Here is a 26,528-nt window from a genome sequence, read left to right on the forward strand (position 1 = left end):
TTCATAATAACACTAATACTCCCCAGAGATTCCTACATATGTAAATCTCCTTTCTCCTATACTGAATGGTCCCAGATGGCTCTACTGCTCTAAAGCTCTATCTTACTTTCAGCTCTTTTTCCCTCTCTCTCAATATCAGATTTCCAGATACAGCTAACCCAGGCTGAAATAAACCTAAATTTGCTATTTTCATTTCTAGATTAATGACATGGCAGATTATCTACTGACAACTAAAATAATACATGATTTCAAATTGAATTACATTTATAAGTACCCAGGTATTTTCTTCACTTCCTCAAACTTCATCTTGGAGGAAAAATTCCTCCTACCTTTCTCCCTCAAGAAATCATTATTGCAAAACACTTGGCTAGTTTCTCCGTGTTAATAAGTCATACCTGACCAGATTGATGTTTACTGCTCTTTGTATTAAGCTTTTTACGAGCAAGTTTGGAAGACAAAAGAATGCTATGATACATGAGGGGACCAGACACATGAAAGAATGTTCAACATCATTAATCATTAGAGAAATGCAAATCAAAACTACAATGAGATATCATCCCACACTGGTCAGAATGGCCATCATCAAAAAATTTACAAACAATAAATGCTGGAGAGGGTGTGGAGAAAAGGGAACCCACTTGCACTGTTGGTGGGAATGTGAATTGGTATAGCCACTATGGAGAACAGTATGGAGTTTCCTTAAATAACTAAAAATAGAACTCCCATATGACCCGGCAATCCCACTACTGGGCATATACCCTGAGAAAACCACAATTCAAAAAGAGTCATGTACCAAAATGTTCACTGCAGCTCTATTTACAATAGCCAGGACATGGAAGCAACCTAAGTGTCCATCAACAGATGAATGGATAAAGAAGATGTGGCACATATATACAATGGAATATTACTCAGCCATAAAAAGGAATGAAACTGAGTTATTTGTAGTGAGGTGGATGGACCTAGAGTCTGTCATACAGAGTGAAGTAAGTCAGAAAGAGAAAAACAAATACCGTATGCTAACACATATATATGGAATCTAAAAAACAACAACAAAAAATGATCATGAAGAAACTAGGGCCATGACGGAATGAAGATGCAGACCTACTAGAGAATGGACTTGAGGATACGGGGAGGGGGAAGGGTACGCTGGGACAAAGTGAGAGAGTGGCATGGACATATATACACTACCACATGTAAAACGGATAGCTAGTGGGAAGCAGCCGCATAGCACAGGGAGATCAGCTCGAGACTTTGTGACCACCTAGAGGGGTGGGATAAGGAGGGTGGGAGGGAGGGAGATGGAAGAGGAAAGAGATATGGGGATATATGTATATGTATAACTGGTTCACTTTGTTATAAAAGCAGAAACTAACACACCATTGTAAAGCAATTATACTCCAGTTAAATGTTAAAAAAAAAGGAATATTGGAAAGGATTAATAATTCAATTTGGGGGGGGATCAAAAAAGCAGCACTAATTTAGCACTATTTAAAATAAGCCTTCCTTGTTTATTCTTGTGACTGAAGGAAACAAACCACATAAAACCCCTTAAAAGAAGTTTGAAAATTAGAAGTACATTATTTTAAATGCCAATTTCCATGTTTCTCAAAGGCCCAAGACCCACTTTCATCAGGATCTTTTGGGGGTGAGTAGCTGTAAAAATGCAGATTGCTGGACCATATCCCAGTCGAGTGAATCTAACTCTCTGTGAAATATGTCCAGGAATCAGCATTTTAAGAACCTCTATCTCCCCTCATGTCACTCTCATGCATATTAGAATTTGGGAACCACTGTATGCCATGCTTTTTTGTGTGAAACTGATTTCAGATATCAAGATAATCACTGTGCCTTGCTTGTATTTATATTTACATGACATATAACAACTTTTGAACTTTGTATTTTATTTACCTTTTTTTGCTGCAGAACTACACATAGCTGGCTATTTTCCTTATATTCAGCAACTGCTTTTACTTTTGTATATTTTAAAAAATATATTAAATATTCACTTTTGATGTAATTAAGAGTTACACAAGAATGTGAGTTACTTCCAAAGTTCTCTTACCTTCAAATCCTTATTCTTATTCAGAAAGTTCTGAATATATACAATGGAAATTTTCAAGAAGAATATATGCAGTGGATTCTCTGTTTAATTTTCAAGTGTTTCAGGGCTGGCCAAGGAGACTCCTGAGGTGGACACCAGAAACGCCATTGAGAAGGGAAGACAGCAATGCTGAAGCCTCTGGGTACCTGATTACCTCTGAACAGAACAGAAAAACAAATAGTTGGTCACCTGAAATTCACAGAGAATCTGCTATGGAGAAGGTTATTTTCAGTAAACTAGCACTGTTACTAAATTTAAACTTGGCCTGGGTTCGCTGCTCCCTGATTTAGCACCATTGTTATTTGAAAGTTCATATCACTGTGAAGTCAGAACTGCATGATGCTGTTGCCTGCAGAGGATTCTGCTAGAATTCATATTGCTTTAATTGACTATTTTTCTAAACATTGCATCAAGTGGTATAATTACTAATTTTATTTTTGATATGCAGGTGCTACATTTTGGTGCTGAGTTTCTTGCTAAGTCAAGGCTGATGAGGTCTTTTTGAAATACATCCTTATGTGAGACTCTATCACATCTCATAAAAGATAAAATGTGATACTTTTACTAAATCCCAATGGAATCATCTGGTACTTTTGCTATGTTTTCTTTAACATGGGTAATGACTGCCAAGATAATTAGACATAAATAAAAATTATATCCTTTGTAGTCAATATGTGTTGCCTACTCAGGGAAACCAAAATTCTAGCTTCTTTGCTGCATGAGTTAAGCAGGTGTTAGTAGTAGCTAATGGAAAAAGAGAATAAAACATCCATTTTAAAAATTGGTAATCAATCATGCAAATATTCTCCCAAAGGGTAGAGGAAGCATCATGTACAGATAAATACAAAGTCAAATACAAAATAAGAGAGTAATACATATGTAAGCACAGAGCACACTGTAGAACGATAGGTTTTCATGGAAGAGCTTACTGTTTGGCCACCCAAAAACCATTTCTAACTTTCTTCTTGCTTGCTATGACTCACACAAGTAGAGAACAGAAAATCAAATGTTCACTCTCCTGGTCTCCCTTATTGCTAAGAGTGGTCATGCGATACCATTCTGGCCCATGAACTATAAGAAGTACACTGGGCTAGAAATCCAGGCAGAAATTTGTTTTATTGATAAGTAGAAAGATTCCTTCTCCTCTTCTCTTTACCACACAATTGCTTGCCTTGAATGAGGCCGTGATACTTGGAGGTAGAGCAGTCACCTTGTCACCATGATGTAAAACACAACAAAAGTCCAGAGAAACTCAAAGATATCGGCCCTGTTATCGACTCTATGGAGTCAAGGACAGCTTTCATTCTGACAGAGGTTGGAACTTGCCTTCTTTTGACTCCTAGGAAAGTTGTGCATGTGGGGAATAATGGGTCACAAGGTGGTGGTAACTAACTAGAACAAAATGAAATGAAAAGCCGAGCTCAGAGCTAAGTCTGGAATAAAAGGGTCAAGTACTATAGTAAAAGAAAGGATTTCATTTTTGCCTCAGTGCCAAAGCTACCACATCAGTCGAAATCTCAGTGGAAGAGTTTGAAGTTCCACCATTATTATCTTGCTAAGTCCTGTGGATTCTTTGTCTGAAATATTGTTCACATCCATTACTTCATTACTGGCTTCCTTTCATCAACATTTCTTACTCAGTCACAGTCTGGGTTTTCACTTTCTCTATCCTAAACTATTGTTATAGACTCTTTAACAGATTTCTTTTTCTGTTTTTCTTAAACATTGCCATATGTACTATCGTTGCCTCAAGACTTAATTTTTTGAAATAATTTCACTGGATGCCTCTTCTGTTCAAAACACAAGAACTTTTGGTCTATAAGATTAAGAACAAGGTCTTTAACTTGGCATTTAAGACTCCTTATAACGTAACACCTTCTAGATTTCCTATCTCCCTTCCCCAATACTCTAGGTAGTTTAGTGAGAGGATTTGTCTCCACCCCAGAGGTACACCCTGACTAGGTTAAAATAATCCATGTACCTCAATTTCTACTTACAATATTAGTGATGAGCACACAACCTTAATAGGTCAATGATCTCCATTCTGGGGTTTTCATTGCCCTATTGTGTAAATAAATAAGTAAATAAATGAACTTTGTTTTTCTTGCTGGACATAAGCATATGAACATGTAGCATCTGGAACTACTAGCAAACACCTTGGGATCATCAGAGGAGAACTTGCTAGAACTTAAGTCAACACCAAGGAAATAGCTGAAATACAGAAAAAAAGGATCCGAGTTCTGAGCTTGGTGTTTCACCCTAGGACACAGCTTTGCTTGCAGGTAGAATACCCTGAACGTCTCAGTTATGTGTGAATTTATAGATTCCTTTTTTTTGTATTAAGCCAGTTTGGGTTGGTATCTCTGTTACTTGCAGCCAAAATCTTTATAGTCTATTTATTTATATTTTTATTGTGTTCCTGTCATTTCATTCATTTCTACTTCTCTCTCTTGTTATCTATATTCTACCTCTTTTCATGATCCAGTCCTCTTCCCCATGAAATGTTTCCAGCGTCTTCTAATTCATAGTGAGAGAACCCTAATCTAAACCACTTTATTTTCCACTGTATATATTGATAAGAGAGCCCATCAAAGTATATGATGCTATCATTTGATGACTCTCAAATCTTATCTTTAGCTTAACATTTTCTTCTATAGCCAGACTTTTATTTCTAACTGAATAGTTGACATCTAAACTTGAATGTCTTGAAGGTCCCTGAAACTGAATTTTTCCATAACTGGATTCATAAAAACCTTCCTCTCAAATACACCTTTCCTCCAGTGTTGCCTATTTTTGTAAACAGCACCATCAGCCATCAGTTAAACAAGCCAAAAAGCAAGGTCTTCAACCTTTAAAAAAAAGGAATCAGAGTAGATTTAATCCTTCGTTTCCCCCTTAGCCCCAGTACCTGATTATCAAATGCTTTTGATTTTACTGCTGAAATAATTTTAAAATCTATCTACTTTGTCACCTTTCTTTCTCTATCTTCCTCTTTCCTTTTCTCCTCCACTATCACCACCACTACCTCTAAAACCTTGTCTGTTGCCTGGAATACTGCATGGCTTTTTTCTGTCTCTCATCTCACATTTTGTTTCTCTCCACTAAATTCTCCTCATGGTATTTAGATCTTTTAAAAACACACAACTGATCATGTCAACCCCTTGTTTAAAAGCCTTCAATGCCTTCTCATTGTTCTCAGGGTAAAGAACAAGGAATTACATCACCCAGTCCCTACCTCTTCATCCTCATATCCCTAGAGAGAAGTGACTATTTCTGTTTATAATTATCCTCATTTTTAAAATACCCTGCATTCAGCAGAGTGCTTAGCACACAGTAGGCACTCAATAAATATTTGTTCAATGAATGAACAATTTCCTTGCAGTAACTCTTGAACCATGAACCACCTTGTATTATTATTTTTTCCTGTGTATTTTATTTTTTGAATTACTTATTAGTATGCTGAAGGCAAAGAAATGTCCTATTTCTTTGTACTATATAGCAGAATGCTATGTAAGTAGTAGGGGTTCAGAAGGCACTCAACTGTATTGATACTGATATTTCTTCTACTCTGATTCTTTCTTAAAAGGATAAGATTAAAGTGAACAAGGGGAAATATATTATTAGTCTGTCAAAAATGGAAGTAAAACATAGGTAACTTGTTTCTGGATCCCAATTCTACAGAATCTGCACAGATTAATTATAAAGGAGCTGTTTTTCTGCATGACATGGAGAACCTTCAGATAAGCCTTGAGTTATGTGAATAAACACTCAAACATAATGTTTGCTATTTTCACCGTCATACTTTCAAATATTTTATATTTCTCTTTAAAAATCTTTTGTCTTTGAAAAATATAAGCAAAAACTCAATAATTTCAAAAATTTTTTAAATAGTTATTTATTTATTGGCTGCATTGGGTCTTAGTTGTGGCATGTGGGATCTTTTGTTGCAGTGCGTGGGCTCTTTGTTGCAGTGTGCAGGCTTCTCTCTAGTTGTGGCGCGTAGGCCCATTAGTTGTGGTGTGAGGGCTCTCTAGTTGTGGTGCATGGGCTCAGTAGTTCTGGCATGTGGGCTTAGTTGCCCTGCGGCATGTGGAATCCCAGCACCCTGACCAGGGATCGAACCGGCATCCCCTGCATTGCAAGATGGATTCATAACCACTGGACCACCAGGGAAGTCCCAATAGTTTCAATAATTAACAGCTAAAGTCTTTTGGAGCTGAGACAAGTTATTTTGGAAAATAGTTATCCCAAGTACAAATTAGTTCCTAGTTATTGGATATTTACCTGAAAGGGGCAAAAAGAACTGCAGGGATTCCAAGGTAGGAATGAAATTTTAGCCTATGCTATGTACTGATATTACCTTAAATAAGATATTTCTTAGGGTAACCTAAAATAAGAACATGCACTGGAGGTTAAAGGTAATGAAGCAGTGGGGCTGTAAGTGTTATTAAACAGGACACAGGGATACATGTTTCTCAAAGGCTTCTGACTGTTAATTGTGGCCAGAAAATGCTTTTTTAAGTTGAAAAATGGTAGATAGAATTGAGGGGAACCAGAAGAGGATAGGCCATGAAATTTAAGAGTAGATAATGCAAATTTTGTGCCTGAATAAAATTCTTGAGCAGGCTTAAACATCTGTTTCTTAAAAACTAGTTGAAGTTTGCCTAAGGCATACTTATATACGAGGTAATCGCCTTTGGGGTTCTATAGACTTGTTGTTTAGTTTTAAATATCTTCTAGTTTTCTCAGGGTATTGAATCTGTTAGGGAGTTTGTAAAATTAAAAAAAAAGGAAGGAAAGAAAAAAATTGAAAAAGAAACCTTCTTGCACAAAACGCATTTTAAGAATGACTACAAATAGTTGTCTTAAAAATCAGACAGCAGGCTATTTTATAATTTTTACCCAGATATTAAAAGATATTTTAAGAAACTAGTGATTTGTAATTTAATATTCAACTGCTTTTCAAGCAAAATTCCACCAGTATATAGTCATGATTTCTTTTCTCCTGTAACTTAAACTCCAAGGGATAGGCTGAAGTGGCCCTGTTTATTTTGCTTCTCTTTATGTAAATAAAAAATAAGCGTAACTGCATGAAGGAAGGACCTTATGCTCTGCCTCTTTTTTTACATGCTTCTTTTCTGTATAATGGGAAAAATTATTTTCAAGTATATGGTATTTCACTGGCTAAACTTTTGTTTTGTTAATTTCTATAGCTATTGGCAAGATCGCGTTAGTCCTTTCGCATGAAAATTGACATGTGTTCTATAATTATAGTACAAACCTTTTGCTTTTCTTTCTTTCTTTTTTTCTTTCTTTCTTTTTTTTTTTTGCAGTACGCGGGCCTCTCACTGTTGTGGCCTCTCCCGTTGTGGAGCACAGGCTCCGGACGCGCAGGCTCAGCGGCCATGGCTCACGGGCCCAGCTGCTCCGCGGCATGTGGGATCTTCCCGGACCGGGACACGAACCCGTGTCCCCCTGCATCGGCAGGCGGACTCTCAACCACAGCACCACCAGGGAAGCCCTGCTTTTCTTTTTTTTTTTTTTTTTTTGAACTTTATTATTTTTTTTATACAGCAGGTTCTTATTAGCTATTTATTTTATACATATTAGTGTATATATGTCAATCCCAATCTCCCAATTCATCCCTTTTGTATTTCTTTAAAAACTGATTCCTTTAAGAGTATGAGATTGCCAATGGATGTCATAGCCATTCTATAATGCAAGTAGTGAAGTTTTAAAAAACACATGGAGTACAGATGTTCATGAGTGCTACAAAAAGAATATAAGCTTGCCTATTTGTGTATATTTTTTGTAGGTTTTTCTCAATATTGCACTGAAATGTAAAAAGTTTTATTTATCTACCTCTGGCTCAAAGATTTAGAGTACCATATAACAGCTCCTACTAGTAAAAAGTAAAATTCTCTCTTATAATTTTGAAAACTTCCTAAGGAAATGAGAGAAATAATATCATATGATGAGAATTAAATAAGTAAAAGCTACACATAAGACATCCATGATTATTCCTAGATGACTGACCTTCTGTGATTATCTCAATAAAAGAAACACTGAGAGTTTGGGAACTCCCTATAGTCCATTAAGGAGATCTGGAAATAATTTCATTGCCAGGAGACAGGACTGGAAAGTGACTAGAGAAGCTAAAATTGTATCATAACAGGAAGGGAATGGCTAGAGAGGGCAGTAGTTTAAGTTTTGTTTTTTCTTTGTGAGAGGATCCATCTCCCACAAAATAATCCTTACATAGAATCCTAGCATTCTGTGGAACATGGATTGACCACTACTAGCTTTGAGAATGAAGAAGAGAAAATCCAGAAATCAGAAGTTGCCAGGGTGGATCAAGAGCTTGCATCCTCCTGCAAACAGAAGTCACATCTTCAGAATGGTCCTCACACTTCCCTACGGTCTGAATGGCACATCCTTCACAACCACCCACATTTACTGGTCAGCTCCCCCAGGGACTGCTAGGTCAGAAAGAGGCACTGGACACAAAGGACACCAACATTCTGGACACAGTAGTGGAGTGGTTCCCCATTCATGAGCTGACCACCTAGTTCAGGTACTTAAGTTCCTTGTGAGTCTGACCAGAATGAGACTGCCTCCTTAAATCAAATTCTCAGGCTGGTAATGCGGAGACTCATACTCTGAGCAGTGTTAAGTTCCATCAAAGCAGTATGGCTTTCATTAAGGACGTCCATCTGGTCTGCTCCTTCTTATACACTGACCTTCTTTACTCTGTGATTCTGACATTGGCATTTCTGCAGCATTTTCATAAAAACAATCAGTAAAACACCTGCTATTCATGAATTTCTCTATTCTCTGCACTGTGGAGAAAATTAGTACAAATCATACACAATTCACATAAGGTAACACCCACTTGTAGACATAGACACACAGTTCAACTATCTAACTGTCTTTAGTGGAGACTTGTAATAGGTTGAAAAAACTGTGTGAATGTATATAGATCTACTCTAAAATCACAGAATATATTTACAAGTTCTAAAAATTTCAATGTTTATTCTTTACTCTCAATGACTTTAAACTGTATTTATTTGCTTTTGTTTAATACGAGTTGAGAGTAGAAACTATGCCTTCAATATTCTTCAATATTCTTCTATGCCATCTAGAATGTCTGGCTTACAGTGGATGCTTAATGCATGATGATGATCACTCCATACAAAATTTTGCGTCAGTGCAAAAGAGAAAAACGTTTCTAGCCTTTATTATCGTTTTCATTTATTTCTGGCACTGGCAAGACAGGAGATTTGCATTACTTTTGAGCATAGGCATGATGCATTTAGATATGCTTTCCCACCTCGGCACAAGATAAAATACATGCCATACAACAATTGGTACTGCAAGTTTATGCTGAATTGAAATATTTTAGACTTTGATGGGTTCAACAAATATACACACACAGAAAAGATAGATGCCAAAAAAACAGGAAAATGTTTAACCATATCTTCAACACTGCAAACTGGGCAGTGTTATCGGTGCTGTTTTCTCAGGAAGTGAGTTACACGAAATTTATATGATGATTTTAAAAATGGGTCTACATATGCTAAAATGATTAAAGATATCTTGTGGATTTATATAAAATGAAAGTTATAAATATGGTTCAAAAACTCTTCACTACAATCAAAGACTAACTTCTTTTTGGTAGAAGGCAAGGAGGCCAACGCTGCCGAGAAACGTAGGAAATGCATGTGTTAACCCAGCATGGTGGGGTTTTTCCTCAAGTCTATTTGACAGAAAGTTTTAAGAAGCATCATTCCTTCTGCTAATTTTGTTACTGAGCCCGAGCTCGCTCTGCTCGCTGCACAACAGGCCTAAACTGGGAGATGAGGTGTTGGGGCAAGAAGCATCGACTTTAATCAGAAAGCCAGCAGACCAAGATGGCACACTAGTGTCTCAAAAACCATCTTCCCTCCGGCTGAATTCGGGCTCCTTTTAAACAGAGGAAGGGGAGGGAGGGGAGGGAGGGGAGGGGGCCCCCTTGGGATGCCAATCAATGGCTGAGTGGGACTGCTAACTGTTGCTTGCTAACAGTTGCTCCCTAATGGTCACTTGCTTAGGCGAGGGGCCCCGGTTGCTTGCTAACAGCTGTGTGCCCGCCCCTCTCCTATAACAATTTTATCAAGGGAAAGTTCAAATGAGTCAAAACTAACAAAAGATATTAGTACCACATTGTTATGGAAATTGCTCTGGACTGGGGCTAGGTAATGTGGTTTCTAATCCAGGCTCTACAAGGCCTGAAATACTTCATTTCTTCCTGATGGGTTTTTATTTTGCCTATCCTTATGAAAAGAATTGGACTAAACCAGGGGTTTTAAAACCTGCTGCACTTTAGAACACTCTGAGGTTTAAAAAAATACCCATCCCCAGGCCCTGTCCTCAAAGATGATAGTTCAGTTGGTCTGGGAAAGATGGAGCCTCAGAAGTTCCCCAGATGACTGTAATATGCAACCTGAACTGAGAATCATTGACTATATGTCCTCTAAACACTTTGACTGCCTGAGTCTGTGATTCCTGGGAAAAGTCCCTCTCTCTCTCTCTCTCTCTCTCTCTCTCTCTCTCTCTCTCTCTCACACACACACACACACACACACATACACACAGAGCCAAAGTTTGTTCATTAAACTGGACTCCCATTTCTAGTCTGATGGTAGTTTTCTACACTTAGTGAGGTCTAGATTTTCAACTAACAAATGAAAACTGTGATACCCTTCATACTAATCAGATAAAGTATTAATTCACAGGGAGGGTAAGTAGAAGGAAGAGAAGCAGAGAAACAAAATATAAGTGCTGTCAGAATATAAGCTTTCTAAGAGGAACAGTGCACCTGCTCATCAACATTTAATAAAAGCTTTGCTACGTGCTCATTTACATATAGAATTTTAGAGTTATAAGCTTTTACCAATTCCTCTACTTTCAACATATCTTAACAACTATAAAAAAGATAATCCTGATAGTGGGAACACTATAGAAATGTTGAGAGTTGGTCTAATTAAAGGAGACAAATCTATTTCAATGAAGATGCTTGATGCTTATTTATTGAATGAGTGAAATTCTCCCATGTCCTAAATATAGACCTTATGACTGGATAGATCTGATGACTGGAAAAGATCTTTCCAAAGAAAATGGTAATGGGTTTTGCTTTGCTAAAGGAAGATCCAGAGTATCTCTGACCTTAATCTTAAAACTGGAATGGGGTTTCCTTGGGAGAGAGGAATATAGCATAAGTAATAAGCATATTAAGGTTAGACCTCCATCTCCACTCTTGTACTTCTCTGTTCAGGCCACAGTGAAGAGGCTGAAGTCATGGCTTGATGGTAGGAGTTAAGAACTGTGGCCCTATTTTGCCACCTATATTTAGGCCTGGCCTCTCTTTCTGCAGTTCCTGGAACTCCTAGTCTTTGAGACATGGCCACAGGGACAGAGTGCTAATGGTTATATCTGAAAGGCTGCTCAAATCTTAGATCCTTCTTTCTGTTTGAAAGGGCTTAATTTCCAGAAAAAGGTAAACCCATAGTCACTAAAATTTCTTTAATAAGATAACATTTATTCATTTGTTCATCCAATAAATATTTATGGTATGTCTTCTTTGTTTTAAGCCATGGGGATATAAAGATTCTTAGATAATTTGCAAGTACACAGCATACTCATTGACTTCAGCTTACACTGTTTTAAGTCAGTTCTCAAGTTATTGCTTGACTCATTTCAATTTATTTTTAATCCCATCTAAAAATATCTTAATAAAAGGAAATGACTCAAAATATTTCAATGTCAGAAGCAAGAATGAAAAATGTGTGTATGTATGTTGGAGGAGGGGAAGTGGAGAGGAGATACCTGGTGGATGTCCACTGGTGCTGAAAAATAGTATTTGAAACGACTGAGATGATCCTTTGTCACTAAACACAAGACCAATGTTCCTGCTCTGATTTAAATCCTTCATGAAAAACTGGAGAAGATGCACAAATATATCTTTGTAATTTAATGTGCAAAAAAGCCCACCATGTAATCTGGACTCTCTTCTCTATGTAATTATAGTCATCTTCTAAAGTGTCTAGTATGAAAACACAGAGCCATAACTCAGTTTTCAGTAATATCTTGTAAAAACAGCATCTCGGAGCTTACAATCTACTACGCTGTTCTCTGTACCAAACTACCTAAACTGTTTGCTATCTGGAGATGAGTACCGATCACGCAAGCTATGAAAGTCAAAGGTGCTATGGGTTTCCTAAGAGCATGAGCCCAGGTGTCAGCACTGGGACCTGCCATGTTGCCAGAGGAACAAGGAAGCATGAGGGCATTTGCCCAAAGTGGTTTTGATATCAATGGGTTACACAACCGAAGCACTGAAAAGGCCCTGAATCACCACTGAAAAGGCACACAATAAGCAGAACAGGATTACAAAAGAAAAGAAATCACGGGGTGATTCATGGCATTTAAAAGAAACCTTTTTCAGTTCTTTAAGCTATGCTGATATATTTAAAGAAACATCAGGGTTTTTATTTTTTAGACTACAAAGAAAATATCCTATCTCCCTATTCTTTTCAAGACGCTTTATCTGCAATTTCAATAGACAATAATTGTTTTCTAAAAACTACCCTTTTTGATAAATCTTGCTTGGACAGTTTAGTGCAGAGAAATCAAAACTTTCTTTTAGGCACTTACAAGCTTAATCAGGTCAAAAACAGATAAACACTATTAATGTTTCCCTTTTTTTTTCTCATTTTCTCCATTCTATGCCTCTGTTACTCCTTGTACTACTTCTGAAGCAATATTCTCCCCTTTATCTATTATTATGCATTCTCTCTACAACCACCCACAGTTTTTTTTTTTTTCTTTTTAAATTTTTTTAAAAGCAGCTAAGCACTGAGAAAGTAAACTTTTCCATTCAACCTTTCTATAATGAAGGGTCCTGGGCTCTTATCAGGTGAAGTTACAATGTGAAAATGTATCCACCTGCTAATAAGATCTCAAGTAATATCCCTTTACTATATTGATTTTGAAAAAAAAACACATCTTTGTTGCCAGACTTTGGAGTACAGCGATGGCACTCCATAAGAGATTTGAAAAGAGATGTTGAAATGTCTCCAACCAAACTAGGCTAGAGAGGTTGCATGGGGTTGTATTATAGAGAACTAGTACCATAAGGAGAGGAGTTGGTGCACAGGGCATGACAAGATCTGAGAAATGTAACTTAAAATATGAGTTTCTCAAAAAGATATATAATGACTACACTATTTAAATTAAATCTCCTTTCTCTGAGATTGTAAGACCTATGGGGCAGGTGTCTTGTATCCTCAGCACCAAGTTCAAAACATAGTCTGTAACTTCACTGTCTAATACGGTAGCTAGTAGTCACTTGTGGCTTTTTAGCACTTGAAATGTAACTAGTTCAAACTGAAATGGGCTGCAAGAAAAAACTACATGCTGGATTTTGAAGAGTTAGTGCCCCCAAAATAAGAATATAAAATATCTCATTAATAACTTTAATACTGATTTCATGTCAAAATGATAATATTTTGGATAATTTCACTAAATAAAATACATTATTACACTTAGTCCTATCTCTTTATTTTTACTTTTTAAAAAAGAGGCTACCAGAAAATTTAAAAGTCCGTATATGACTCACAACATATTTCTAGTAAGCAGCACTTGTCTAAAGAATTCAACATTATGTGTTAAATGAACAAGTGAATGAATGGATGAATGAGTGAAAGGTGTTTGCATCTAGAGCTGACACTACCAGAAGGAACCATACCTAACTTTTAATAGGATGATACTCAAGAATAATAAGTCAACGACTATAGTAGACTTTATCAATGTTCCCAACCCTTTACTTCTTCCAACATCCATGCCCATTGCCATGTGCCTTTGTAGGCTGTCCTGATAAAAAGGGATAATCTCTTTCCCTACTCCTTTTCTTTGGGTTTATTCATAGGACTTTTTGGTCCATAAAACATTAGAGAGCACAATTTGTTCAAAAGCCTGACAATGCTTTCACTATTGAGTTTTCTCACCAGCACTTTTGCTACTGCCATGAGAACTTGGGCAGGCAGGAGGAGGATGGGAGACATGCAGAACTAAGCTGCCCCAGCGGAGCCCAGCCTGATCCCCAGTCACATGAGTAAACAGCTGAGATCATCGCATATCAACCCACTGCAGCCTAGATCAGCCAATCCCAAATGACCCACAAACCATGAGCTAGATACATGCTTACTATTGCACACTGCTGAGATTTTGCACTTGTTTGTTATCCAGCCTGCTTTGAGATACCTAACTGATATAGAAGTGTAGTCTTCAGAACTGAGCTTTCATCTTGAATGTGAGAATTCACACTGGGGACCTTACAGTCACACTTGAAAATACTCCTCTCTCTAACCTCTTAGATAAAATAATTTTTGCTATGATGACATGTATGGGAACTAGGGCAGATATTCTAGCAGGAGCTGGACAAATTCATCCTAGAAGTATAACTCATTGATTATCACGGGGAGTTTTAAGGCAAGCATCAGCAGGGATGCTAAAACTTAAAAGGAATGGAATAGCAAAGCATGATTCTTATTTTTCCAAGCAAGTGTTGGATTTGTTAAAACGGTCCTTCTTATGAAGGTCCTTAGGTTTGTTGTTGTTGTTGGGGAAAAGCTGTTAATATATGCGTACTCCCAGCTTTGTCTTATCCCTCTGCTTGATGAAGATGGTACTGGCTTTGTCCACTAGTCATCCCCTGCTTTGCCCTCAACATGCTCCTGGGAGGGATCTCCTACTGCCTCATGGGTTCTTTGGTCTTTTGTGATGCTGAATGAGAACGTTGAGAATGAGAGAGAACTGGAATTGTCCGTAGAAAAGTGAAAGGGTAAGATTAGGAGAGTAGTGTCCTTTTATAAAAGACAGAAAAGCTGTAGAAGATCAGGGATGGCACAGTGTTTTGTGAAGGACTTTTAAATAAGGGGACTCAGAGAAAGTGAGGGTAAAAGGGACCATGGATAGAAAAGGAAAGGAGATTTTAACAAACATCCCTGCAGGTTTTGTTAAGTTCTCTTCACATGATTTAAAAAATGTAGCTAGAAAATGAGTTAATTAATTACATATTTTTTTTATAGGACCACCAGTTTCTGTGGGTCAAAGCTTCTGCCAGTGATGACCTTGTACAAAAAGTTTAATATGGAATGAAGTCATAATGTGGTGGAGAGAATGGAAGAACACACAGGACCTACAGTGATATTCACTTCCCATATCACTTACTAGCTGCATATCTGGACAGTTACTAAGCCATTCCAAAGCTCATTGTCTTGATTTATACAATGGAGAAAGGTATATGCGTCATAGGCTGTTTTCAGGCTTAAATAAGACAGTGAATATCAAAATGTCTACCACATTGCTTAGACATTTATAAACATTAGTTGAAATGTTGGGGCACAGTATTTTCTTTACAAAATTCTAAGTTTGGTCTATAGTCACTATAAAAGTTGACCCAGACTATGCTCCAAGTTTAGTAGCAGCAGCCGACTGCTTAAGCAGTTGCTAATCGACAAACAGCTGTTTTTGTTACAAGTTCCTTTTATGGAAGGCGAAAGAAGCTATGCTCCGAACAGGGCATGGTCGATGAGGAGCTTCCAAAGGAGGAGTGAACTTAAATGCTGGGAAACTCCACAAACAAAGTGACGACTTATGGAGACGTTTTAAATTAAATCTTTGAAAGAGCACCTTATATGTCGTTCCATCACTATCCTAAGTTACTTTGAGAGAAGACAGCAGAGGTATACCCGTGATCAAAATAATGTCACATATTATTTTCAGTAGTGAAATTTGGAAACATGGTGCTACTGCATGGGAACTGATTGTGGCCTGATAGAATTCTAGTTTTTATAGAATTCTAGTTTTTACTAGCAATACAACCAGTGAATCACAAGGTGGCATCTAGGTTTTAGATACTCTTCAGCATGGAAGAGCTATATAGAGCTGTATAGAAAAGGCACTGGCAATCTATGTTTTGAAATTGCAACACAAAATTGCTAGCTGATACTATGTAAGCAGCAACTTGCCTAAGGCTGCAAGGAATGAACATAAGAATAAAATTAGATTAAGAAGATAAATATGCTTTTCTGGAGACTGGAAAACACCAATACAGCATCATGCTTCTGAATTTACAAAATGGGGGTTTAGAGAGGACGGGAAGTAGTACGGGACCGAACCCACAGCTTTGAGACAGGGATGGATTGGAGAAATCCAGCTGGTTCTTCTCATGTACATGTGAATAATGCTTAACAGGAAATGGCAAATCAGGATCATCATCAACAATACTGTCTTGGTATGCAGCCAGCCTACCAGCATAGATTGCTAGGCTGGAGCTCCACAGGTGAGAGGAATAGATGACAACAGCGTAGCTGAGCAGATGTGGTTTGGTGAGTTGACGTGGGGACAGCCACAAGCTGCGAGGACAGATACAGTCTTGCAAGGACACTGAAACACAATTTCAAGGTCCATCATGGGGGGCGGTGGACTACTGGGAAGCAAGAGCCTGTTAGATTGCTCTGACACACAGCAATAAGGAAGAGTGGCCTCGTTTCCAAGGCAAACCTGGTGCAAATAGCAGGCTCTCAGAATCCTAGGCTCTTCCCCCACCAGTAGAAGCCACAGACAAACAAGACAATTCACTATGCACACACAGGTGGGAAAGGAGTGCTGCAGGTATGTGGTATCCAAACCAGGTTAGTTACACTAGAGCCAAATCTGGAAAACACTATGTACTGTTTACTCATATAAAGGTAGGAGTTTTATGGAAAGGGCCTAGAAAAGATATTTCAATCAAGTCTCATGACCTCCGAGAAGCTGCGGCTTAAATAATGGCATAGCACGTTATCTTCAGGCTTTGAATGCAGGTAAATAGAATAAGCATTTTTACCAACTGATCTAGCCTGGGAATGCTCAGTGGCTATAACCAGTGTACAGCAGTCTACAGACATAATGCTTGATACATGCGGTGTATTATATCCTCTGTTAATAAAATGTCTTGAAATAACTTTGAGGAAGAGAGCTTGCCCAACATTTAATTATTTCCATGATTACTGGCAAAGGGAAACATGTCACACAGCAATAGTCCATGAACTAAATTACCAGGGGGGGAATTACTAAAAACATGCAGGCATGGCCGAATCACATGAGTTTTGAATTTGTCAGATATCATCTCGTGGCTTAAGTCACAGCATTTTCGTGGGGATGAAGAGTGATAATAGATATAGATGGGGTTTGTAAGCCATCAAGCACTGTACACACATATTGCAAGCCTTAAAGTACAATCAAGAGAACTTCAACAACAGTGTTCCAAGCAGACCTACTACAATTTGCTCTTCTACTCATTTCAGCTTTAACAGACAGTAATACAGTTTGTTTGCTAGCCTCTTAAGCTAAGGCAAGTAAAAAGCTTTAATGACGGCTTAAGCAGCATTTTTATAGCAGTGCTCCTATTAAGAGAAAAAAGGAATAAACTCTCATCCTCTTGTTGTCGTAATAGTCTTGAAAAAGCCATCTTCCCACTCCAAATCAAGTTTTATATTGGCTAGTTTGTTTGGACTTTACACAACTTCTGAATGTAAGGCTGGGTACTCTTTACCAATTTGCAGTTACTGAAAAGGACATAGGTTGTGTTCTGTTCTACTTATGTAACAGGACCACCACTTGTGTAACAGGATTTCTTTCTAAGCTCGACTGTTACTTTATTTATACAGATTCCCCACCCCCCAAAACAAACCTCCCCAAACCAACAATTTGAACTCAAAGGTAAACTCTGATCTACCACAACCTGGTTTCATTTATTGTGTTAATGGGAATAAGAATGGTAAGAGTAGATTAAACAAAAATCTCTTCCAATTTTCTCTTCATTTTAATCAGAGTTCCTAACTAAAATAAAGTCATTTTTATCCATCTCTTCCTTAATCTTGTTTCTTTTGCCTTCATCCTGGAATTGGTAATTCACTCAACTGTGGGTTATTGTTTCTCATCTTTCCAAGTACCCTTCTGTGGCTAACCCTTTACATTTGTTAGTCTGGTTGCAACACAGCAGTTCTAAAGCTTTACTGAATTTAACGCAAGGGACCACAAGGAGAGCGCTCTGTAATTTTCTAGTGGTGTCAGTTTGTACTGGAGGTACCAGCCAATCGGACAGTGAGAGTTAACCTAACGGCCACTGATACATTAGGCTGTTTCCTACTTGTTCTTTAGTGATGAAAACAAGAAAAATGTGCATCTTCATGAGAAATGAGAGAGATAAACCAAGAATGAGAGATAAACTTAAGAAAAGTAGAAAATAAACTTGAGGTCTGAGTCTAGTCAGAGAAACAAGGGTGTCTCACAGAAATGTGACTTTGAAGAAAGCACTGGGGCTTCTATAGTATGTAATCCACAAATTTGGTGATTCCAAAATATCAGGACACGTTTTATAAAGAAGTTGCTGTCTCATTTAAAAGTTTGATAGTTAAGAATAAATTTAAGAAACTCCGTGGGGTTAAGCATTTTGTCTTCTAGTCATTATTCACTTTTCCCAGTGCCCTTGAAAATTGCTACATCCCATATTTGCATTTTTATACTTTATTTAATATCTATATTTTTCTCTGTTATGTATATTGGATAGCTCAGTCTAGGTGAGCATAAATAACATTGAGCAGAGTTAGAAACATCAATTTTTATTATTTGTTTTTGAAGTCAAAAGAAAATTATTTTACTACCTGAACTTAAAAGCCTAAACTCGGGCTTCCCTGGTGGCGCAGTGGTTGGGAGTCCGCCTGCCGATGCAGAGGACACGGGTTTGTGCCCCGGTCCGGGAGGATCCCACATGCCGCGGAGCGGCTGGGCCCGTGAGCCATGGCCGCTGAACCTGCGTGTCCGGAGCCTGTGGTCCGCAGCGGGAGAGGCCACAGCAGTGAGAGGCCCGCGTACCAAAAAAAAAAGCCTAAACTCGTTTTGTTAATAAATAATAATATATGGAATATGCACTATGAGATCCACCAATTATATATTCACATACATAGATGGTGATCCTTTTTGGAAATATAGTGAATAGATGAAAATGAAAGAGCAACTAATATTTGATTAGAATACAATGTTGTGAAGATTGCTATAAAAATTATGTGTCTCTAAATAAGAAGCAAACACTAACAGTCTGCTACAGAAAGTTCCGTTAGCTTTCCAAGATTCACCCAGCAAATAATTCAGGTATTTACCAGACAGTCTGAGAAAAGAGTGTATGGTCACCAGATGGTTGTGCATTACTTCATCAAAAATTTACTGAATGTCTGCTATGGGCCAGGCACTGAGTTAGGTTGTAGGGATAAAATAACAAGGACAAGCAAACAAGGTCTCTTCTTTCATAAAGCAAATGTCTAATAATTTTCAAAAAAGAGGCAAGTTTGTAGGACAATAAAAATTGCAATAATTAAAATAAAAATTAATAAGACAGCCCTCACTTTCCACGGTTCCAACATGTTTGAATTTCAGTACTGTGCAAAGCAAAGATTGCCTGTAATATAATATCGGCTGTTTTAGTCCCAACGCAGAATTTCCAGGCTGAAGGTACTGTTTATTCAATCATGTGTCTACCCTGATTTGTTTTTTATGTTTTTTTGTGAATATGCTATGTGAGAAGAACATCTGTGACACTTTCGGTGGTCACTGCTGATAACAAGAGTGCTACCTAGCTTTTCAGAGTCTGGTCAAGACTCGCCCGCTTAATCAATGAAATACGTGAAATAATTTTCTTGTAATTTCCTCTCCTTTCTCCCTACTTAAGAAATGTATCACATACCAAAGAAGTCAACTCCTAGAAATTCATTGCCTTGTGTCTATGCTTTTTATTAATATTCTTTTAGCACAAACATGCTAATCAATAATTAACTTTTTAGGCCCAGGAGAATCTCTTACATGTTTTTCTTCTTCTATCAACTATCTATTACTTGTAGTTTCATTGTATCAACAACTGCCTTTTACTTTATTCGGTCATGCATTCAAAGTTACAAGAAATAATTTGAGTGGCAAACGAAGTATGAAACAGAAGCCCTTGGCACTCTTTAGGTATATACCTCAAAGCTCCTTTCTGGTGGTGAGCACTGTCCTGTTCTGGTGGGGACACTGTCCTGAGGTGGATGCCCCCCTTCAGAACTGAAGTACTCATTCCTCCAACATCTAAGAGTGTTCACTGCAGGCAGCTCACAGTTGCATCCCTCTCCCGGCATCGCCCTTGACTGAAGGGAACTGCCTTACCTACGGTGTGCCCCCTCCCCAGGGGTAGTCTTTATCCAGAAATTGGTCAACGTGGGATACAAAGGCTGGGACTCTTGCCTCAATGTACGACAATTCTGAGGACCCATCTAGGTTAAAGGCTCCCATGATAACCTGGGGTCACTGTTGTAACAGCTCACAGGTGACCTTCTCCACCTGTCCAATCCTGCTTCCCTCAATTCCTTATAGCTGTTATTCCCAAACACTTCCCCAAATTCTATGTATACAAATTTCCCTTGGAATGTGTTTCCGGGGAAGTCAAAGGAGGATATAGCACCAAATAAAAACCAAAGATAACTAATATAAAAATAGATCAATATGAATCTGATTTCTAATCCTTACCCATTTTCATGATTCTTACCATTCATGTAAGGAAATGTTACTTATATAATACCACATTCCACAAAATTTTATGATATGAATATTATTCATTGTTTCAGACTGAATTTTAGGAAATATTCTGCATTCCTTAAATGCTTCTCAGAAAATACTTTTTAAGGATAAAAAATTTTTATAGACCAAATACATCATTATGATGAAATGGGATGGAAGTAGACTGAATACAAATAAATACAATGTTAAGATTTGAATCCTTTCAGAGCTAACGATAAATGTGATATATTTTCAAATTTTACATTTCATTGACTAGAATATGAAGGAGATAAAAACTTAGCAGCGAAAGAGAAGAATTCACCAAGTATATGACCATAATAAAGATATTGCCAACTTTGGTATGAAATAAGGGATAATTTGTCTTCTCTTGTGTTAAAGTTTGGCTCTTTGTTACTTTAAGTGTTAATTTTCGAAGTATAGGGTATAACTTCAGTCCAGGTAAGCAAATGGATTATTGAAAGGACAACAATAATCCCATTGCTTAGTGTCTTCATTATTGGATCTCATTGGCAGATTCACTCATCTGTTAAGAATTCCACTTGCTTACTCATGACCTTAAAGTTGAGTATTTAGAAGTATTAGAAAAGTAGAAATCTTTCTCAAGTGTTTTGAGTGAGTAAATGGAGCAGGGAACAGAAAGAATGTCTATGAAAGGACTTACTAATAGCAAAATAGCAGAAGCATGAGAAAGGGGCCTGTGAAATATAATCTTCAGCAATAAGACGTGTTCCAAGAAATGCCTTTCTGATTCATTCAATTAGCACTGGGGAGGCCCTATAGCAGTAAGGATATGTTTAAAAAGTATAAAACGTAGTTAATTTTGCCACTGCGGTAGCATTAATGTGGGAGAGTAGTTTTAAAATTGCCTTTCAGCAGCAAAGCACTTTCTTCAAATGAAATCTTATACAGAAGCCCAATATGTAAAACAGAAGAAAGAGGACTAGTTCTGTTTGAAGTCAAGGTCAGGGGCTGGGAGTTCCAGTGGTGCAGAACCCCTCAAACTCCAAGACACACTAGAGAACTCCTAGGACTCCAGGGATCAGAGTGGAAAAACCAACTGGGGTATTGGAAAGCTCTCGACTGTGAGCACTTGAGTGTTTAAAATTTTTGTTGCTTCCCAGCATTTATTTTTCCATTTCCCCTTCCTAACAGTATTTTGGAATTCTCAGCATGTATTTTGGATAGGTCTGACACCATTCTTGACTCTGGGAAGGGCCCCCAATTGGCTTAAGCCAGTCAGCATATCCAATCTCCAGGTCACACTAATAGACTTAATAGATTCAGGGTTGAATACATGATCCAACTCAGGTAATGAGAGCTGCAAGAATCAACTACAAGTTGGTCTGTTTTTTTTCTATCCTAAGAGCAAAGTGGTAGATTTGTATATGAAAGCGCATAACCCCAGGAGCTGCTGAGCTGTTATACTGTGACAGTAATGGAGGAGGATTGCAGAATGGAGCCAGCACTGAAGAAGTGGCCCTGAGAACTGGAAACAGAGTCATCTTCCAGAATGCATTTGAGCTACTGGTCACGAGTTGCCCGAAGCCAGCCAGCCTTCTCAGCTACATGACAATAAATTTCCTTTATACTTTAAACCAACTTTTAATTGGGTTTTCTGTTATAACAGGAGAGTATCACCACTGGTATCTATTTCATCCCAATACCTAGAAGAGTCAGTCCTAGCACACAATGAGTAGCTCAGCAAATATCTGTTGACTGAATGAGTCATGGGTTCTAAGGCCCATCTTGCCCCTAAACTAATTCATTTTACCCCACCAGATATTACCTCCTTTATTTGTAAAATAAGAAGGGCTGCTCAGATAGTTCTTCAAAACCCATTCCTGCTCTAACACTATGAGTCTCTCTATGCCTTTGTGCAGATTATTGCTTATGTGTCTGCTTCTCAGCTAACCTGCAGAGGTTTGAGAGTTAATGAACTGATTCAATTTTGTAGAAATTTAGCCCACTGAGGATTTTTCATTAGCTGTGGGTTAAGGTGGCCCCGTTCCTCCCTCAGGTGACTGCCTGATTGTGAAATTATGGTAACCCACAGAAGAGAATCTGTACACTGGAGGACTGGGAATGTTGAATTCATGGGAATCAAAGCTGGGTTATCACTATTTGCTTGAGAGTATCCTGAACATCTGTGGAGGGGGATGAGTATAAGCTCTAGATGATTGCAAGAGAAAACTGTATTATTTGAGGATAATTGCAAGGATACCTATAATTCTTAATCAAAATTTCAGAATGCTAGGGGCCTGTGAGCAGAATGTGCTGAGAAATGGAAAGGAATGCTTTCTTTTGTAAAAAATGTAATCTATTCAATACCTGTAAACTCACGCCAACTTAGGCCTGACCCTGACTGCGGCTTATGGCAAAGCACCATCATCTTTGGAGCTTCAGAGGATAAGATGGGTGGGTGCAGAATCTGTGTCCTTTCTTTATAAGCTTTCATATTGTAGGTTGTTCCATCATAGTCACAATCTAGAGCAGATTCAATAGAAATATAATGCAAGTGAGCCATAGATGCAATTTAAAAATTTCTGGTAGCAACATAAAAAAAAAGTAACAAAAACAGGTGAAATTAATTTTAATAACTTATTTTATTTAATCCAATATATCCAAAATATGACCATTTCAACAGTGCTCAATGTAAAAAGTTGTTAATGGGATGTTTTATATATTTTTGGCACTAAATCTTAGAAATCTGAAATTATAACACATTTCGATTCAGATTAGTTACATTTTTCAAGTGCTCAATGGCCACATGTACTCTGTATGGATCAACAAAGATCTAGAGAATAGCTCCTTCCTCCCAGGTTTTTGTTTTGTTTTGTTTGGGGTTGGGTAGGGTAGGGGGATGATAAGTACACACACTATCATCAAACACTGTAGTTTAAATCTGAGGGGCCAGCATGTCTCTTTTCACGAGGGATAGAAGTTTAAGATGGCCCAGCATTGGGCAGGAGTGGGGGAGTGACAGGGAAGGAGAATGGGGAAGGCTGTGGGCTTGTGCTAACATGTCTAAACTTGCACACCAGGTCCAGAAGTTTAGATGTGATACTCAACACAATCAGAAGCCATGGGAAATGTTTACACAGGGGAATGACATGGTTTAAGTAGTGTTTTAGGTCTTCAGTCTGCTTGGCTTCTGTCTACTGAATGTGCGGTGAGACAATATTTCAGATAGGAATCTATTTTTTCTCCTGGTAATTCTTTTTCCCTTTCTTCACTCAAGCAGACAGCAGACCCTCTGCCCACTGCCTCATGGAAGGAATATAGCAAGGTGAAAAATAGAAATGTTCTCTCTGGCTTTTCTGATCCAAGGTTGCCTTAGGGCAACTTAGAAATTATGTGAGGTAGGTTAATAAAAGAGAATGTGGAGGTGCAGGGAAACTGTTTTGGAAAGAAACACAAAGCTAGAAAGGCAGTCCTCTGAGCGAGGAAAATGGTGAGAGAGAAGAGAAGGAGAGGAGCAAAGAGAGAGAAGAGAAAAATAAGGGAGAGAAGAGAGGGTTTGAGCTTGCTTCTTGGAAAACAGGTCCTCTTTGAAAGGCTACCCAGAGAAGAGGCAACACTGCATGAAGAAAATGAGTGTGTGCTACAAGAAGATAAACGAGACCACAGACAACCTGGGAAAGATTTCTGTACCCAAGCATGGCAAGGATGAAGCAGAACAATGCACGCTGTGGTGGTGGACACCTCATGGCCACCAAAGACCAAGGACCAGATTCTCATTTGTCTCTGCCCTACAGGATGATCTGATACTGCGGAAGACCCCGAAATGCTCAAATGAGTGTGTTTAAATTTCTTATCATCCTGGCACATTCAATATGATTTCAGAATAGAATTTGATTGGGCTTTGGAAAATTGTGTAATCTTTAGTGCACACCTGAGTTTGTGATTGAGATTCATATCAACAAGGGTGCTAGGCTGAGGTAACAGCCCAGTGAGAAGACTATTGCAAGTCAAGTTAAAGATGTTGAGGGGGACAGCCACCGTTCCAGAGAGAGAAGTAGATGGTGTCAAGTGCTGCTTAGAAGGCAGAATTGGCAGTGTTTGCTGAATGGAAGCAGTGGGCTGAGGAGAGAGAAGAATCTGGGCATATCTTAAATTCTGACCTAAGAAAACAGGGAAAAATTTGAAAACATCTACATATCTGAGATACTCACCAAATATTAGGTACTATTCTAAGCTCTTGACAAATAGTTCATTTTATCCATATAATACCCCTATGACTATTATTATCACCCTTATTTCCAGATGAGGACCCCAAGGCTCAAAGAGCTGAAGTGACTTACCCAAAGTCATAGCTGAGATGGAACAGAGGCAGGATTTCAACCCAGGCAGTTGGGGTTCACAGTCTGGCTTGTACATCTCTACTACTATCAGGTAACAAGCTAAACAAAACTCAGGATTTTATTAAAACTAACAGGAAACTTATAGAAATACCCCGGTTGAGGCAATCCTGTATTTTTGTTATCAAGGTCCTGGATACTCAGTAACTTTTGTCCATACTCTGTGCCTGTCTTTATTCCCTTTATGTGTATATATCTTATATATGGGTCTCTTTTTAATAAGTTATTATAGACTTCAAATCCAAATATAAACGTTCTTGAATCCATCTTCCAATAAATTTAACAACTGAGCCACAAAATGCAGAGGCTTCCAACGGCCTTTGCTTACTCACAAATAAAAGATGGCGTCTGGGGTGACTTCCTTCATCCACATGTGCCCTCCTTTGGAGAGTTGATTTGACCCTGGGGAAAGTACATGAAGATTCGGCTCCTGTTTCAGATCTTGAAGACTCAGGATTCCCTGATGGGATTCTGTATACCAACCAGTTCTCACAGAAATTTGAATTTAGATTTTTTTTAAAAAGTTCCCATTTACAGTACTAACTCCACACCATCAGCAGCATGGCCCTGGGCATGGTGATAAGCTGAGTGTCTTGTCCTTAGGCTTTAGCAGTGGGGGGACACCTGGGGACAGGGCACCCCTTGGCAGTGCCTCCTTCCCTAATTGAAGCCCTTTTTGCCCAGTCTCCTTGCCCTAGCTCTCAATCCTTGTTGGTAGGCAATTTCCTCCCAATTTAAAAACTGCTGGCTGTCCTGACCTCTTGCTACATTCCTCTAACTGCCTGGTGTCCCCAGTTTTGATGTTCTTAGCTCTAATCTGTTTTACCAAGGTTGACTTCCATTTGATAGGGTTCTTTGACTCCAACTGAATTGCCAGCTTCTGATTATTTAAAGTTATAGAGACAATAAAGCTAGTAAGACATGGGTTCTGAAGTAGAGATGATGTGGGAAACAAATACTTAGAGCAAGGCTTTGGACAAGGAAAGCCTTAATAGCTTAGATTCTCATCTGGAGATAGTAAAAGTATTTTCTTATTTTACACTCCATGCATAGGCCACATCACACTGTCTGGCCCATAGTTAGGTTAATGTTAGCTATTAATATTATTATTTTTTATTGTTATTATTGATCTGAACCTTCAGATTAGCCTCAGTTTTCTTAGATCCTACTCAATACCCTTTGTAGATGAACTATTACATGTTATTAACCAATTAGTAATCAATAATGATTAGGAATCATTATTGTAGCCAGTAAAAACATGAGCAATTAATCATTTCACAGAGGATTTTGGAGAAAAAGGTTTTGTGTTTATAATTTACGATATCATTGCCTTTCCATCAATCTCTATTTCTATATACTAAATTTAATAACTATTTATA

General features: G+C 38.1%; 1 protein-coding gene across 6 annotated transcripts in view; it reads right to left on the reverse strand.

Annotated features, from left to right (window-relative positions):
• Positions 1-26,528, reverse strand: part of HS3ST5 (heparan sulfate-glucosamine 3-sulfotransferase 5) — a 288,558-nt gene that overhangs the window by 171,436 nt on the left and 90,594 nt on the right. For 4 of the 6 annotated variants that reach the window (XM_081251467.1, XM_081251466.1, XM_081251468.1 and 1 more), the window contains exon 2: positions 2,063-2,257. The exons of the other annotated variants lie outside the window; for them this stretch is intronic. The gene's annotated coding sequence lies outside the window, so the exon portion shown is untranslated. The remainder of the gene's footprint in view (positions 1-2,062; positions 2,258-26,528) is intronic. 6 annotated transcript variants of the gene reach the window in all.

The sequence above is a fragment of the Mesoplodon bidens genome, assembly GCF_964165515.1.
Source record: "Mesoplodon bidens genome assembly, chromosome: 12".
NCBI classification, from domain to species: domain Eukaryota; kingdom Metazoa; phylum Chordata; class Mammalia; order Artiodactyla; family Ziphiidae; genus Mesoplodon; species Mesoplodon bidens.